Source organism: Mirounga leonina, unplaced genomic scaffold, assembly GCF_011800145.1.
Source record: "Mirounga leonina isolate KUSES-001 unplaced genomic scaffold, KU_Mleo_1.0 Mir_447, whole genome shotgun sequence".
Lineage (NCBI taxonomy): Eukaryota > Metazoa > Chordata > Mammalia > Carnivora > Phocidae > Mirounga > Mirounga leonina.
This window is the reverse complement of record NW_023270757.1, coordinates 7,032,278-7,047,483: the sequence shown is the minus strand read 5'-3', so window position 1 is coordinate 7,047,483 and position 15,206 is coordinate 7,032,278. Positions and strand designations below refer to the sequence as shown.

At 43.1% G+C, this 15,206-nt stretch overlaps 1 long non-coding RNA gene across 1 annotated transcript; it reads left to right on the top strand.

The window, feature by feature from the left end:
• Positions 1 to 2,045: 2,045 nt before the first annotated feature.
• LOC117999070 lies at positions 2,046 to 14,026 on the top strand. Its single transcript, XR_004676202.1, has 3 exons — positions 2,046 to 2,424; positions 9,305 to 9,429; positions 13,791 to 14,026. It is a non-coding gene; the product is annotated as an uncharacterized LOC117999070 (long non-coding RNA).
• Positions 14,027 to 15,206: the final 1,180 nt, after the last annotated feature.

The following is a 15,206-nucleotide window of genomic DNA, read 5'->3' as shown; positions in this document are numbered from 1 at the left end:
TACACTTTGAGGGAAAAACAGGCTGCTGCTGGCCAATTTGGCCCATGGCCCTTAAATTTAGAGACCTTCACTTGCAAAGACCCTAATATGAACTGAGCAAGGACAGAGTCCCATCTAGATATACCCGCCCATTTGTAAACTGGCTCATTAGCTAACAAGAAATCTGGGCATCCCAGACAAGATTATCTCCACCACCCTCTAAACCCTCAGTCCCTCCTTCAGGCAAGGGCACAGGTGCATCCATCCAGAGCTTAACACTGTATTAGAAGCTCAAACCTAGGAACCTTAAGTTTTGTTGGGTTTAACCTAAATTCTACGAGGCGGTAAAGCGTATATGAAATACAGTTGATTCGACCCTTTAAAAAAGTTCATTGTCGTCACGTATACCCAAATTCAGCATGTAAAAACTCCCAAGCCCTAAACCATCACCTCGTTAGTTTTTCAGATCGTGTTTTTTCTTTTAATCCTGCTAAAGGTAATCTAAATGAGGAATGTCTACGGAAACACAAAAGGGATGTTTACACTACAGCTGTCCACTAAAGCTGGGTGATTTGTGTGTGATTCTTCCCCTCTGGACATCAAACGAACACGGGTAGTATTCTTTCTAGGCTGAAGTCATGGTCCTCTTATCTGATGCTACCTAAGAAACACTAGCTGCCACCCGCACCCTCCCCACACAAGGCACGCAGCGCCCACGCTCGGGTTCTTCGCCAGCTGAGCAAGCTCTGCAAGCCCCACCCGCGGAGACGGATGGAGACGTCCCGCCGCCCCCGACTCGCCCCCAACCACCGCGCAGCGGCCGCCACCCGCCCCCCTCCCCCCGGCTGTCGCCCGGCCCCTCCTACGTTAGGCAGTCCCAGCTTGAATTTCCATGTGATCTGCGGGAAAGAATAGCCCGGCCTTTGTGCCTCTGCAGAGAACGCAAGCAAAAATGTACACCATCACCACCCCCGACACACACACAACTCCCAAGACACAAAGCGTCTCCCGAACAGCGCTTCCCGAGGAACATCCGGCATCCCCCCCGCTGCGAACCGCAGACAAAGGCGCCCCATCGGCGCGGGGTAGTTGAGGGTGGCGAGAGCTAACTGCTCCCACCGTGGGGGGCAGCGGATGAAAGGGCACAGGCGCCGCGGGGGATGGGGGGCGGGTACCAATTAGCGGCGCGCTCGGGGTCCGACAGACAAGGCTAGAGACGCCAGTCTGGGGGGGGGGGGGGGCGGCTTTCTCCCCACGACCCAAGCGCCCGGCCCGGGGCGCGGCCACACCAGCGGCGAGCAACAGGCTCCTGCGCCCCGGAGCGCCGGCCCGCGCGCCAGGCCCGCGGTTCCCCTCCCCGGCACCATCCCTGTGCCCCTCCAGGCGAAGGAAAAGAAAAAAACTTTTAAACCATTTAGAGTAAGCAAGGGCAAAGGGGGAGGGGGGGGTGGGAGGGCTGAAAGGACCGGGACTAGCGCTCGGGTGCCATGCAAGTAGCGAAGGAAACTTCCAGACCCCGTCCTTTTAAAAGAGCCAGAGGAGCGGCGGCTTCCCGGTACCGCCCGGCCGCGCGGGGTGGGGCGAACGCACCCCGCCCGCCCGCCTGCCCCGCGCGCCGAGCCCCCAGCGCCCGCGCACCTTCCCTGCCGGCGCGCGCGCAGAGCGCGGGGGCGCGCTCCGGCCTCCTGGCCCGGGCCCCGGCGCCGCTTACCCGGCTAGCGGCGGCCGCCCGGGCGGGGACGCGGAGGGGGAGGAGGGCTGGGGAGCCGGGGTCGCCGGGGACTCGGGAGCCTCGCCTCGCTCCCGCTCGCCCTCTTCTCTCCTGAAGTAACGGCCCGGCCAGGAGCTTCGGGATAAACGCGCACACTCACGCGCGACCGAGAAACTTAATCCCGCCCGGCCGGCGGCGGCCCGACGCCAGCCTCGCGCTCCGCCGCGCCCCCTCCCCCGCGCGCGCCGCACTTGCGCCGACCGGGGCCGCCGAGGAGGAGGCGGCGGCGCCGGCGCCGGGGCCGGGGCTGCCGGGGCTGCGTGACGCCTGCGGTCGGCGGGGCGGCGGGCGCGCCTCGGCCAATCAGGGGGCGCGGCCCAGCCCGCGGGTCCTGGGTTTTAAACTAGCTCCGCGGCCGCTGGGCCCGGCGTGCGGCGCGTGGGTTCTGTGAGGTTGCCTTGGGGGAATACAGGGCGCCCCGTTAACTGGGAATGTCCAATAACGAGGAATAATTGTTTTGGCCAGGTATGGCCCGTGCAACGTTTGGGACATACTTAACGCTGAAAAATTGTTCACTGTTTATCTGAAATTCGAATTTAACCTGGGGGTCTGTATTTTTCCTTTCTAAATCTGGCAACCTGTGGGAACTGGTAGGCGCTATTTCCAGTTTTGAGGACTTAATTTTTTTTCTTTTTTTCATTATGTGGACTGCCTTGTGGATGCCTTCTGTACAGGTAACTTATTTAAGTGGTATGGGAAGGTGATGAGAAGCGCTTTAATGAGGAGGCATGGGGCGTGGGGGCTTAATAATCTCACATTCTAAGTAACTTTTGGAACATTAGTGTGCTTCTCAGACATATGCAATTAAAAGACGGAAACAATAAACATGAAAGAAGGGTTCAGAATTGCATGGTGCCAGGAGAAACATACTCATTTCTATTTTGTGCCATTTAAGATTGTGTTTCTGATACCCTCAATTCCTGAGTCCCAGGAATCTTTTCTGCGGAAGAAAATTGCTTCCTCTCACAGTACATACATCTAGTATTACGGTATACATCAAAGGGTACTCAGAAGTCCAATTTAAAATATTTACAGGAATTTCTTTTAATATCCTGAATTAAAAGTTCTGATTTCTTTGGCAGACTTGTAAAATTTTTTGTCTACTAAAAAAAAAAAGTGTATTTCTCCAATATTCACCAAATATTTAAGGGGAAATACAGTTTTTAAAACATACGAGGCTCCAGAGGGAAGCTGATTTGAGCTATTAAATGGATATTTTCAGAAAGCTTCAAAATAGATCAGTTGTCTGCAAATGACTGGGAGTAAAATGAGCTAAAGTGCCCTGGGTGGAGAGAGTGTCCTCAGTCCAAGACCCATTGTACTTTCTCAAACATAGGCATCAGTGTAGTTTTGCCTACTGGGGAAATAAAAGCACTCACTAGATTTCTTTAGCATCTGTGGATATTCATCTCCTCTGGGTCCTTTGAAAATGAAAATGAAGTTAGGATGAAGGGAAAACTCATCCCTTGTATCTTCAGCACATCTCTGTCTTGTGTAACCTCTCAATCAGCACTCTCAACTCTCCCCATTGAGAGAGAGACAGAGAGACGGAGGAAGGCAAGCAGGCAATAACATTACTCCCCAGCACATCTCTCCCCAGTTACATTTTCTCCTCTTTTCTTCACAGTTAAATTTCTTGACATCAACCACCTGCATCTTGGGTTCCTGCCCCATCACTGCACTGAAGGGGCTTTTGCTAGGCACCAATAATCTCCCCTTAACTAAATCCAATGGAATTGTTTCTCTCCCTATATTCTCTGTCCTCTCAGATGCATTCGTAACTATTGAACACTCCCTTGAAGTGTTGCCCCCCACCCCATAATTCCATATAATCACACCCTCAGTTTTGTTCCTTCTTCTTATTGAGCGGCCAGTGTGTGGGACCTGAAACTTACACGATTTGGGGCTCTGATTTAAGAAAAGAAAAAGATATCTTTCTTGTGAAAACTTTACAGAAATATGTGACCATGTAAACACATTGCTAGGGCTCCTCCCAGGCAAAAGAAAGAAAAAGAATCTTTTTTTTTTTTAAGTTTTGTTTATTTAAGTAATCTCTACACCCCACATGGGGCTCAAATTCACAACCCTGAGATCGAGATCCACATGCTCTTCCAACTAAGCCAGCCAGGCATCCCTGACAAATACCCAGAATCTTAAGCTTCACTAGCTTCAAGACAGATCTGCCCCTGACATCAGGCCACTCTTCAATCTCCTTTGCCAACTAACCTCCACTCCCTACCCTTTAAATGATGGAGCTCCTCAAGTAATGTCCATGGTAGGGCCATACACTGAGACACGGAACTGTGAAAGATGACCAGGCTTGAGCAGAAAGATCATGGTTCCATTTTGGATAACCTAGGTTTGAGTCAGGCAAACAAGGAAGTCAAATAAACACTCAGATATATAGAGAAATCTAGATTGAAGATAAAATTTTAGGAATCTTTACCCAATCCATGATTAGCTGGAGGGGAAAATGAACTTACTTAAGGAGGGCCAGTAACTCAGATTACTCCATGATTTCCAAAAATTAGTATAAAACGATTGTGCTACATTCTTATTGTACTCTAAACTATTGCTTTATAGTATTCATCCTACCTTGTAATTATATATTTAGTTTTATAATGACTTATGCAGTGGTTCTCTGCCCCTTAAGACCACAGACTCCAGGAGAGCAGGGACCAAGTCACAGTCTCATCCCCAGAGCCTAGCAAAATGTTTCATAACTAGTTCGTCTTCAAATGGAATGGGACAAATATGACTGCAAGAATGAACAATTCATCAATAGAACTTCTGTGTTCTTGCCATAGACTCATCTCAAAGCATCCCTTGTTGCTTAGAAATTCCAAAGGATTCCTCTTTGAATAGCAAAGCATTTACATTTGTCATTTTCCAAATCTGGTCATTCTCAAATGCAAAGGAAGTAAGTGCATGAAATGCTAGCTGCTAGGAAAGCACGGGAGGAGAACAATTCCGTAACCAGCTACTACAGGTGTTCTGAGGGTCTTAAAAGGTAAAATGGTGTCTGTTCCATTGAATTATAGAAAAGCCTGTAACACTGAATGAGAGGCAAGTTTAAGGAATTTAATTCTTTGATTTAATGCAAGTGTATAAATGAGATTAAAACAAACGATTCTACCTTGTTTAAAAAGACACTATTGTTCTGATTTCATTTAGCACAGCAAATCCTACATGCCCACTTTATTTTTTTTTTAAGATTGTATTTATTTATTGGACAGAGAGAGCACAAGCAAGGGCAACAGCAGGCAGAGGGAGTTGATGCAGGGCTTGATGGGGGGCTCAGTTTGGGGCTTGATGCAGGCTCCATCCCAGGACCCTGGGATCATGATCTGCACCAAAGGCAGCCGCTTAACCGACTGAACCACCAGGCCCCCCCTACATGCCCACTTTAAAGAGTAGGGTTATCCGAGGACAAAAATGCATCTTGTTTAGGTTAGTTCTTCCACAAAATTATCTCGCACTTGGGGATGATTTCATCTGGGAGCTTCCCCTTTTGAGGTTAACCCCTATAGTTTATTGCTCTAATCTCTTCTGCTTATTCTAAGCCAGAGGGCCCAAGCTTTTCTAGAAGTAACAAGACAGTATGGTGTATTCCTCTTGTTTAAGAACAAATTCAAGGGCGCCTGGGTGGCTCAGTTGGTTAAGCAACTGCCTTCGGCTCAGGTCATGATCCTGGAGTCCTGGGATCAAGTCCCGCATAGGGCTCCCTGCTCAGCGGGGAGTCTGCTTCTCCCTCTGCCCCTCCCCCCTCTCATGCTCTCTCTCTCATTCTCTCAAATAAATAAATAAAATCTTTTTAAAAAAAAAAAAAGAACAAATTCAAGAGGTTTAAATAAAATCTTACTAAGAAAGCCAAAATAGAAAAATAAAACAGAGCTGATCTTCTCTATGGGGTAGGTTGAAATTTCCCTTTAGTGTTGGTCATGGCCTCTGGGATCTGAAGATGAAGGAATTAGGAACGTTGTGTGTGTCCCAGGTATATCCTCAGTGAGGCATTCTCTACAGCAATTTGTTTTTCTCAATTCTGAGTAATGTTCAGACCATGTTTGCAAGGAAAAAGATTTGGGGGACTTCCAGGATTGTTTTAAACTATTTTGTATTGGGCGCCTGGGTGGCTCAGATGGTTAAGCGTCTGCCTTCGGCTCAGGTCATGATCCCAGCGTCCTGGGATCGAGTCCCGCATCGGGCTCCCTGCTCCTTGGGAGCCTGCTTCTCCCTCTGCCTCTCTCTCTGTCTCTCATGAATAAATAAATAAAATCTTTAAAAAAAAATAAAATGTTAAACTATTTTGTATTAAATTCAACAAGTACAAACATAAATACATAATATTATTTTCCATTTGTAGTTCCTCCTCTGTAGCTCTAAAACTGGTGAAAGGCCCAAGTTGTCTGCTCAAAAATCTTTAATGTCTGTTAGAAAGATAGATTGTAGAAATTCAATTTTTGATCCATGGGGATACAGAGGAAGGACTCTTTTAGTTGCCTTTCAAGCACACAGTCTCTGTTCTGCCTTCCTAACAGTGGATAGCCTAGGTATGGAAGAGGGGCAGTCCCTTACTGGTTGGTATACCTGCAGGGCTCCAGGGTCAAAGCTTCATATACACTGAATCCTTTCCCAAGGACTAAGTGACTCTGGGGGAATTCTAATTGTGGGACAATGGACTTTCCAGACCTTAAGTAGCTCTGACTCTTATTAATGTTTCATTTAAGTGCAAAGTAGGTGGCATGTTTGCATCTCCCTCTGCCTAAGGGTTATCAGCTATGTAACAAATACCCATTTCTAATTTATTACACTTTGTAGAACGGTTTTTATCCTCTGTCTACTGGCTGACCGATTTTATAGTTTTAATTGGCCTCTAGTTTCTCAAATAAAGGAGAATACTTTTTTTTTTCCCCCAGTCTGTTTAATGTTAGAAAAAATAGACCATTTGAAACAATCTTTAACTTTTTTTCACCATTGAAAACAAACAAGATTGAAAGGAGAGAATATGGAGAAGAAAGGAAAGAATGTTAGGATAATGAATATATATGTGTCTAGGAGAAAGCCATTAGGAGGAGGGAATGGCTAAGAAAGAATCCCAGGCATGAGAAAAATGCAAAATTATATCTATTTTGAGAACATGTAGAATAATCTGTCTCTCTTTGTGTAACAACTGTTTATAGAAGAATAGAGACAGTGAAACCTACAATGTGTCGGGTTGAGTCTCATCTCTCTGAGGAAGAAAGAAAGGGCACTGGGAGGTCATGACCATCTGACCTTGAGTTAATTTGCTTTTATACCCACAGAATTCTGGTGCAGTGAGGAAATTCTGGGCAAAAAGTTTGGGACTAGGTTATTTTTTGGGTGGAATACATCCAAATACTGTTCCAGAATCTCTGACTCAAGTTCATGTAAGCTAGAATGACATTTTGGAATCTCTCTCCTACAAAGTAGGACTGTAAGTCAGTTGTTCAAATAAAGGTCAAGAAAAATAAGCAATTAACAAGCAATTAACAATAATGAGAAAATTTGTTCAAGTTGGCTTTTAGGTAACACCCCTCTATGTTCTATAAGAATATAGAAAAGAAACTGAGTTTTTGAGATGACCATTGTGTCACTGGATCACATTTTACCTGAAGCCCACCCCATCTCTTGAATTTCCATTTAGATGAGCCAATAAATCACCTTTAGTTCTTAAAGTAATTTGAATTGGGTTTTCTCTTATTTGCAACTAAAATCATTTAAGCTGATGAAATATACATATTCAGCCATTCACAGTGAACTAGACAGGTACTTTCAAGTGTCAAGGAACACAATAAAATTACCTCAGTTGGAGGGAGTTTGTTAAAAAATAGCTAGGATTATTAGGAAGACAAGAGTTTCCATAGGTGAAACAAATGGAGAAATGTGACATCTTTCTGGTTATACCACAGGCACACAGAGAGAAGTGGAAGGTCAGTTCAGATGATGCAGATCTCAAGACCAGGTTTTCTTAGAGATTTTGCACTTCTACCATAATTATGATTCAGCACAACCAGAATATGAAGGATCACCAGATTTTCAAGGAACCAATGTAAACAATTATTGTTTAACAATGAGGCAGTGGACAGCTCTGTGTTCTATGCACAGAGGAAGGCTTGTTGATTTATGGGCTTCACTTTTAAGGGAGCAGCATTATACTCAGGAGCCCCTAAATTCCAGAAAAAGAAGTCTTTGCTCAGAACCATTGGATGTATTTAAAGAGGGTATTTGGGGGATGTTTGAGAAATAGACTCCTAGTGGCCAGGAGTTCTGTATGGAAATTGCCTGTGTGTATGCGTATGTGTGTGTATGCGTGCGTATGTGTGTGTGTGTGTTTATTTGTGTGTGTGCCTGTCAACATGTGTGTACATGGTAGTGGTGATGATGGGGATGTCAGTTTTTTTTAATCCCCATGTTTTGTACCTGAAATTTTATTTTAACTCTTCCTTATACCTGATATTTCAATGTTCCCAGCTTCTCTTCAGTTTTAGTGAATGGTATAGTCCCCACCATCGCTGTAATATTTTAGGCCCTAAGGCAGTGCTTCTTGGACTACCTGTGAAGAGTCAGGTTTTTTGTCTTTTGCTTTTAATTTCCAAAGTATCATTGACCAATGCACTTAAAATTAATTACTAATGATTAGATGCCTGAATGTTGGGTCAGTGTTCCATTGTTATAAAGATTTTTAAAGAAACATTTAATTTCTTTGTGGACAGGCTGTCCACAAAGCAATTTCCCAGGGCCTTGTTACTCCAAGTATGGTCAATAAACCAGAAACATCTGCATCAGTTTGGAGCTAGTTAGAAATGCAGAATCTCAGGCATCACCCCAGACTACTAAATCAGAATCTTCATTTTAACTTGATGTCGAGGTGATTTATATACACATTAAAGATCTTAGGGATCTTTTCTACGCTTTCATCTGTTTTTTGTCTTCCAGGAATGTTCTGCTATGTCTTTACCTAGAAAACTTTTTTTTTTCTTTCTTTTTTTTGAGCTTCAGACTGCTGGCATCTTTTCCTCATTCATGTCACTGATCAAATGTCCACCTCTGCTGGAGAAGGCTTTTCTGGCTCTCCAGTAAAATTAGTAGCCTCTTCCACATCACATTACCTTGTATTATTTTCCTTATAGTATTTATCGCTATCTAAAATTATTGTTGACCCCTTCCTGCCCCCCCCACACTCAGCCCAGCTAGAATGTAAACTCAATGAGATCAGAGATCTTATCTGTCTCATCCCCTGTCCTTTATCCAGTGGTAGCTCAGTGCCTACTTGGGGGTACGACTCAAGTGCTGTCTACGCTCTGCTTCCATTCACTTCATGACTCTGCTTACTCCGGGCCCCTACGACTTCTCTGCTTGTGTTTATTGCTTGCTCTGTGTGTCCCTCTGAATTTGCAGCAGAGAGCCCAACCCAAACTGGCTTATAAAATAAAAAGGATGCTGGCTTATATAACTAGAAAGGTTCAGAGTAAATGCAGTGGTCAAGCACAGTTCCCTTACGGCTCTGGCCCTTTTTCTCTCCAATTCTTTCAGCTCAGCCATCTCCACGCGTTGGCATCCTGTTCAGGCCGGCAGCTGGATGACCACCACAGTCCCAGCTCTCGCATTCCCATGGAGTGTTCCCCAGAGACCATGCGCTGCCGCTGCTCTCTTTCACAGTAAGAAAACTTCTGTCCCTCAAACCTCCGGCAACTTTCCTCCAACATTCCTTAGACTGAATTGGATCACATGCCCCTTCTAAATATGTATACATATACAGAGTGGTGTAATTACAAACGATAAAATGGGTAGATCTTAAGAGCACGTTCATTAAGTTTTGACAATTATATACATCCACATAGACACTAACCAAACCAAGATGTAGAGTATGTCCATTGCCCTGGAAAGTTGCTTTGTGTCCTTTCCAGTCAATCGGAGGAGTAACAGTGCCCTGCTGAGCCCTCGTGGAGTTGGAAGCCAAAAGAACAATCAGGAATACTGAGCCTGTCTTTCTGTAAAATATTGATGTTTTATTCAGCATGTATATTAACTTATAAGAAAAATATTGCATTAAAATGTGATTTATGCTAATTACTAGTTGTTGTTGTTTGATGTCCTCCATCTTAAAAAACATGCCATACTCACCTTACTTGTATCTCCCTAGCTGCTGTCCTGCCGTCAAAGAGCCTCTGTTTTTGTCTCTTTGTCTCTGTCTCTTTTTTTTTTTAAAGATTTTTTATTTATTTATTTGAGACAGAGAGAATGAGAGAAAGAGAGAGCACATGAGAGGGGGGAGGGTCAGAGGACGAAGCAGACTCCCTGCCGAGCAGGGAGCCCGATGCGGGACTCAATCCAGGGACTCCAGGATCATGACCTGAGCCGAAGGCAGTCGCTTAACCAACTGAGCCACACAGGCGCCCCTGTCTCTGTCTCTTTCTTAATATGATCTCTGCCCGTGATCTCTCCACATGATGGCTTCAATATAGCTGAACTTTTTACATGGTAGCTAAAGGCTCCCAGAGTAGGTACCTAAGAGAAGCCAGCAGGCCAGCTCTATTTCTTACCTGATTTAGTCTTGGAAGTCACCCAGGGCAATTTCTGCCATATTTCAATCACTGTAGCGATCACAAGGAGAGGAAACATAGACTCTGTCTCTTGATAGAAGGAGTGTCAAAGAATTTGCAGAAGGGTTGCCTGGTGGCTTTCAGTTGGTGAGCAGTTGGCTCTTGATTTTGGCTCAGGTCATGATCTCAGGGTCATGGGATCGAGCCCCGTGTTGGGCTCTGCACTCAGTGGGAAGTCTGCTTGAGTATTCTCTCTCTCCTCTCCCTTTGCCCCTCCCCAGCTTGTGCTGTCTCTCTCTTAAATACATAAATCTTAAAAAAAAAATTTGCAGATGTACTTTTAAACCACCATGGATCCCACTGCTTTTATAGCCATTTTTGGATAATAGTGAATAGTCCTTATTTTTGAGTATTAAAAAATCCTATCCCAACAAAATTTTTAAAAATTCATCTTCCTTTCAATTTCAAGTGTCTCCTCGTTGCCCCCAAGTTTAACTGGATATCGTTGGTTTCATTTACTCCCTCCTCTCCATTCACTCACTCACTGCTTTTTTGGCTCATCCAAGAGTAAGAAGCTGGGGATAAGATGAAAAGGAATAAAAACATCTTTTTATTTGGCTGAATGTTGAAAAGAGTCTTCAAAGGCAGATAACCAAAGGCCAACTCCCTCTTTTAGGGGGTGATTTAGTGAATTATTTGGAGACCCCCTCTACTCTGGCTTCTCAGCCCTCTGTCCATTATGGGGATGGTGTACATTCTGTGACCTTGTAACACTCTCCCTCAACTCCTGCTTTCCTGATACACCCTCACGCAGCCTCTTCCTGCTAGGGTCAACTTATCCAAGCAGGCAGTTCTTTTCGGAATTTTTTTCAGAATGGCAGCAGTCTAGACTCACTACATCCAAGTTGTCTTTATGGACAGCAAATCTGTAGATTGTTCTTGGCCCTGCTATCAAGACAATTCTAGACAGCCTTTCATATCCAGACTTTTCTATGGAAGAGTCAAACAGTGTTCTCTATGCTCCCCAAACTCCAGAACAAGTTTCCCTTAAGACAGTCTTACCATGTTCTATTTTAATAGCAGCACCAGGCAAGACCTAAGTTTTATAGCTCAGCAAGCATCCAGGCTGGGTGATGAGATGCCTCCTCTCTATCAGTCAAACCAGACTTGGTGAGTGATTCTCTTGAAGTTTCCCTCATTTTTATGGGGAGATGGTGAAGAAGCAAGATTCTGCTACTATGAAGAGTGGTAGGAAAACATAGTACTCTCTCCCAAGTGTGCAATTTTCTCCAAAGGAAGCCTCACTTTGAAGACAGTGTTTGAAATCCTACTCTCTTTTAATGTAGCCTGAAAATGTGCCAGGATCCATGTTGTTTCTTAGTAAGCTGGTAGGCATGTGTCTAGTTTCTCTGTGTAGAATATGTGGAGCAAATATCCCTTGGGTCCTGAGGTTTAGGACTTCATGAAAGCTTAAAGACAACAAAAAAATGTGCCAATTGACATCACTAACACTTCTATTAATTTTTTTTAACATTTTTTTAAGTCGGCTCTGCATCTGATGTGGGGCTTAAACTCGCCACTCTGAGATCAAGAGTCACATGCTCTACCGACTGTGGACTGAGCCAGCCAGACACCCCAACACTTCTGTTATTGTAGATTAAAGTCATTTATAATAGTGCCTGTTCCTGGATCATGTCCCATCTGTCTCATTTCTTGCATTAATATCACATTGTTTTAATTATTATTGCTTTGTAATAGGTTGTAATAACTGGTGGCCTCTCACTACTATTTTTTTTTCCTCAAAATTCTCATAGCTTTTCTTAGCTAATAGAAAAATTACTTAGATTTATGGAAATTAAGAATATTAGAAAATCCAAAGTCAATCCAAATGGAATTTGTAGTTTATTTTTTCTTTTAATAGAATCTAAAGTTATTTGTATTTTTTTGCAGGTAACAACATTTGCAGATTTTATGGAATCTATATTTTAGAGGCAAATACATAAGAGCAATAACAGCAGTGGCTTTGAGATGTGTTTCTTTCCATGACATTCCCTTTAAAAATGCAGTCAGTTAGCCAGAGACTACGTATCAACCTACTTTATGATAAGGTGTTAAGTGAGTGATCAAGTATACAAAAGTGTAGGATTCAAATTATCCATACACTAAATAATTCACCTTTGAAAGGTCTTTCTTTTTGCAAGAGAATTACATATTTAATGAAGGTAGAGATTGTATTTTCTAAAAAAAAAAAAAAAAAAAAAGGCATGAAATTAACAAACATGGTGCATTCTTAGTAATCTTAGTTCAGTAACCTGAGTGCAAAATTGAAAAGAGGGAAGGTAAGGGGTGCCTGGGTGGCTCAGTAGATTAAGTGTCTACCTTAAGCCCAGGTCATGATCCCAGACTCCCAGGATTGAGCTTGGCTTTGGGTTCCCTGCTCAGCCGGGAGTCTGCTTCTCCTTCTGCCCCTGCCCCCACTTGTATGCTTGCTCTCTCTTTCTCTCTCTCTCCCCCCCAAATAAATAAATAAAATATTTTAAAAGAAAAGGAAAAGGGGAAGGTGAAAATTTTGATAAGAGCACACTAACACATCAGTAATACAATTTCAAGGGAATATTTGAGTTTCTACTTTGGAGGGCTCTGCCGCATCATAATAGTGTCTGAATTTTGGTTCTTTATCTCTGCAATTATATGCCATGGTCTTGAACTATTGAAATAGTTCAATTCTTGAGAAGCTTGCTCTAGTTTACTCAAAAAGTATGGGTTTGTTTATATTTGACAGCAGTTCAATTTTGAGGCTTTTCTCTTTTATCTTATGTTGCAATTATATTCCATGTAACATAAATGATAATATGTGAAAAGTGGGCTTACATGAATAATATTTAGTATAATATTTAGTATATTTAGCATAAGATAAAATTTATCCAAACTTAAAGTTCTGAGGGAAAAGGGGAAGCCATGAGCCCACCACAGAGAGTTGACTACAGACCTGGGGGTGATATGTACAGCAAAATTGCTCAGGGACTCCATTGACCTATCTCCTAATACCCACACATGTTATGTACAAGGACCCTACTGTCAATACTTCCCCATACCACCACTGCTGCAACCGACACCGCAATGAGCACCAGCCTCACAATCACATCCACTACCCCACACCACCAAGGTCAACCCCAGCACCACCCCCACCACCACAAGCATCCTGCATGACTTCCTGGTTTGGGTAGTGACTGTGTGTCTGGACAATAGCTGAATGGCATTCTGTGCACATACACACACGCAGTGTGAACTGGGCATATGCACCTCAAAAATCAAATCCTGGAACATTTCCTTTCCCCTCCTTGAAAACAGAGAAACTAGTGAAATTGGCTACAGTTTCTTTTTGCTGAGCTTCTCCAACCTGATTTATTTTTTCCTTTCTTTTCTAGTTATCTCCTTGCGTTTTGACACATTTTGATGTCATGTTTCTTTTCCAGGTCCAACATCTCTGCAGAGTGATATGGATCATAGAAAACCCCCAACTCTGACCCGCCCACCAAAATTACACTTTTGGAATTGCCCTATAGCCATTTTTATCCAACTGACTTCTGTGCTAAATGGCCTGACTTGACCTAGTTCAGATCCAACAAAAATTTACAGAGAATGTCTTCTTCCTGAAGCTTTCTCTTCTCTTGGATTTCATGTAATTCTTCTCTCCTGATCATGTCAATCTTTTTTCTATAAAAAAAAATGTTGAAAATTTTTAATTATTCTCCACCGATATTGTTTTTCTTTCTAGAGATCGGTGTCTCCAAAATCTTTAGACAAAAACAAGCCATTTCCCTATCAAAATGATTGTACTTTGAAATTTTGACTTTTTGGTTGTAGCTCCTTATCAAAGTAAAATTTAAGTTTATACATTTTGTCATCACTTGGATTCCCGGGGAAGTGTGAAGTTTTTGGGGAATGCCCTAGGGATCAACACTTAGGTGAGGGGATCATGAAAGTAGTAGGACTGGGAAAAGGGAGGTGTAGAACGTTACAGCATTGCAACAAAGCACTCAGCAGATCCTACAGGAATTCTGGAACTAAGATGGCCCTTTAGAGTTGTCCCACCTTGAAGAAAGTGGTCTGGCCTTTTATAAGTCTATGAAATTTGCCTAACTTTTTAAACATTATTCCCAAAGATTGTTTCAATAACATCATCCTTGCCTATATCTTTGTGGACTTTGCTTAAACAATTTGCTTTCCCAGATATTTTTCTAATTCTATAGTTGTTTTTCATATAAAATCTAATTATGTTGAGGAAGTTTTGCCCACGTCTCCTTGTCTCCACACACAAGGGTACAGTACAAAAAAATGCAGTGTTGATTACAGCAAGGTTAGGGTACAGTCAGCACATCAGAGTATTCTCAAGTGGAAGGAAACAAAGGCATGACTGACTCAAGCCTGGGAAAGCAAGTATAAAGGTCAAGTCTAAAGGCAGAAACAGGGTAACTAACAAACAGGAAAGGTAGTTGGGTATCAGGATCAGGACCGAAACTGGAGCAGGAAAGAAACTGGAGCAGTGCAAGGGTAGGTCAAAAACAAAGCAATTGCTACAAATAGCACCCAATGACCACAGTTTGCCTTTGTTGGTCATTTAGTCCTGAATACTTAGTGTATGAAGTTGTTAGTATGACTTAAAAGGACACAAAGAGAGGATACATCTTAATATTGGGGTTTATTTCATGAGAAATGAATCATAAAGAAATAAAAAATCTGGACAGACTGATTACTAGTAATAAGATTACATTGGCAATTAAAAATCTCCCAACAAACAGAAGTCCAGGACCAGATGGCTTCATTGGTGAATTCTACCAAACATTTAAGGAATTAATACCAATCCTTCTCAAACTCTTCCAAAAAATAGA